Genomic DNA, 2,915 nt, shown 5'->3' on the forward strand with positions numbered 1-2,915 from the left:
TGAGTTGAGTTCTCTCTTTCCCCTCCCCCACTCTTTGAGAAGACAAGAAATGTGATATCAATTATACATTTGAAATCATGCAAAACATATTTCTATATTAGCCACGTTGCAAAAACAAAGCAAGAAAAAAAAGTATTACTTTTCCTCTCTGCATTGGAACTGAATCACGGCCCCTGCTCTTTGTGAGTGAACACAAGCACTCTTCTCAGCCCTGGAACTGGATCCAAGTCCCCGCTCTTCTGGAGCCACAGCTGCCAGTATTCTTCTTCACCCTGGCACTGGGACCCAGAATTGTGTATGGGCAATGCAATAGGGACCTGCACCTTGTGCCAGCAAACAATCCTCTGTAGTCTCTAACCAGTTTTCCAACCCCTTTACCATCCCTGAATTGAGATCTCCCAAAGCTGCTGCTTCAGCTATTGTAGCCCTCTCCAAGGCCTGCTGTTGGTGCTGACAGTGCATACACTCTGTGCCGTCCTTCATCTCCTGTGTCACAGACCTCTCCTCCTGACTTCCTAAGTTGTCTGGAACTGGAAAAATCTCTCACCCTGAACTTTTATTGGCTCTGCCACTCCAGAATTGGATTCCAGGCATTATTTTAAAGTTGTTTGGAGAGAAATATTGGGAGAGTTCAGCTGAATTCTTGTTTGCCATCTTGGCTCTCCTAAAAGGCATAAGATTACAAAGGAAACCAATTATATTGAAATAAAGATTACTTTTATTCTCTATTCAATTTCATGAACCCCCTGAAACCAAGTAAAAGATCCCTGTTCAGAAGTATTATTATTTTCAATAGGTAGAGCAAATATTATTGTCTCAATATTACTTATGAGAAAATGGAAGTTTAAAGAGATTAAATGACTGGCCAAAAGTCACACAGGTAGTAAGTAGTAGAGCATGTAGTAGAGCATGGATTTGACTGTAGGTCTTCCTAAATCTAAGTCCTATGCTCTTCCTACTATATCACACTGCTTCCTTTTCATTGCTATAAGGCTTGATGCCTGGCTCCATATCCCCATGTACAATTTTATCAGCATCTTCTCCTTCCTGGAGATTTGGTATACCACAGCCACCATCCCCAAGATGCTCTCAAACTTGGTCAGTGACTAGAAGACCATCTCCTTCACTGGTTGCCTCTTACAGATGTATTTCTTCCATTCACTTGGAAACACTGAGGGCATCTTGCTTATGACTATGGTCATCGACAGGTACATTGCTATCTGTAATCTCCTTAGATACCCAACCATAATGACCCTCTGGCTCTATGCCCAGTTGAATATTGATGTCTCTGTCTTTGGCTTCCTTTTCTCACTTCCTGAGATTGCATGGATCTCCACTCTATCCTTTTGTGTCTCCAATTAGATCCATCAGATCTTCTGTGACTTTGCTCCTGTATTGAACTTGGCTTGCAAAGATACCACTATGGTCTTGGTGCAAGATATAATCCATGTTAATGCCATCCTCTCTACTGGCCTAATCATTGCCTTCTCCTACATTCGAGTCATCACTGTGATCCCAAGGATACTCTCAACAGAGGGTCGCCAAAAGGCTTTCTCCACCTGTGCCAGCCACCTTTCTCTCTTTCTGTTGTTCTTTGGCAATGGAGCACTCTTGAATCTACCAGGCCATCACTAGTCATCCTGACCTGTCTTCCCACTGGATTCCAATGATTCTGGAGGAAAGAACGAGGCTGATGACTTTTCATAGCAATGCCTCATTTCAATCTAATTCACTTGCAAGTCAAGGCATCGCCCTCCTGATGTCATTGGTCCTCTTTTAGAACAAAGGAGAAACAACAACAACTCATGTATCTGTGTTTTTCAGCTACTTACCCTCCATTCTGGGACACGACCATTGCAGTGATATTCACCTTCCTTGATCTTGTTTTCAACACTATCATCTATAATTTGAGGAACACAAACATGAAGGAGGCCATTAAGAAACTCTTTTCTTCAAAGTGAGAACAATAGAAATTTTAGAACCTGAAATATCTATTGTATTTTATGATTTACAGAGAGTTTAACCTTATGTATGTTTGCTCTGTTGATCTTCACCATGGTCCCATGAGGTAGGTCATATTAAGGAATCCTGTCATAATATTTAATCTACCCTTCTTCATCGCCATAACTAAGTTAGGATTAATCACACGTTTTTCCTAGAGACTGAAATTTAGAAGGCATAAAATTTTTAATTATTAAATATTTTGTTACATTTTTAAATTCTGACTGTACCTTCATTGCTTGAGCACCATAAAAATAGTTAAGTTTTGTACCAAGTTGGCAAAAGTAACTTATTGAAGTCTGAAGCTACCAGACAGTCTTTTTTTTTTACTTTGTTAGTTAGATACCAGGTGAGATTTTCCCCAGTCTTCCCCCTTTTTTTTCCCCTTTGAGGAGACACATTGCCCGTAAGTGACTTTATTATTTCCTAGAGACTTCACAGGGTATACTAGAGTCTTTCTTTCCTACCACCAGCACACTGTATCCTAGTTTTTCCTCCTATTCAACCAATTAGTTTTATTTACCTTTGTATTATTTTTACAGAATTAATTACATTGTTTATTTGAGGGCAGGTTTAGAGCTGTTTGCCCCAGTCACCAAAATGATTCATTGTGGCTCTGCTTTTACTTTATTGTAATTTATTCCATGTTGCCTCAATAATCTATTCGTTCTTCTTGCTAAGTCAAATAGAAAATGTTCAACATAGGTGCAGAAATTCTGGAAAGTAGTTAACCATTCCAAGATTCTGTCTTGTCTTCTTTGTAGAGGTCAAGAAATTGTACTCAGGAGTATCACAAGGTTATATTCCTAAACAAAGCTTTCCCATGCTTGCTTACTCTTTGCCACATAGTTTCTTCTATATGTAACATCTCAGTGTTTTTAGATGGCCCTGAGTGTAAGATTGCCATGTTAATG

At 39.6% G+C, this 2,915-nt stretch overlaps 1 pseudogene; it reads left to right on the top strand.

The window, feature by feature from the left end:
* Window positions 1-909: 909 nt before the first annotated feature.
* LOC114026404 lies at window positions 910-1,961 on the top strand (annotated as a pseudogene).
* The last annotated feature ends 954 nt before the right edge of the window (window positions 1,962-2,915 follow it).

This window comes from Vombatus ursinus, unplaced genomic scaffold (genome assembly GCF_900497805.2).
Source record: "Vombatus ursinus unplaced genomic scaffold, bare-nosed wombat genome assembly UNPS02014838.1, whole genome shotgun sequence".
Taxonomy (NCBI): Eukaryota; Metazoa; Chordata; class Mammalia; order Diprotodontia; family Vombatidae; genus Vombatus; species Vombatus ursinus.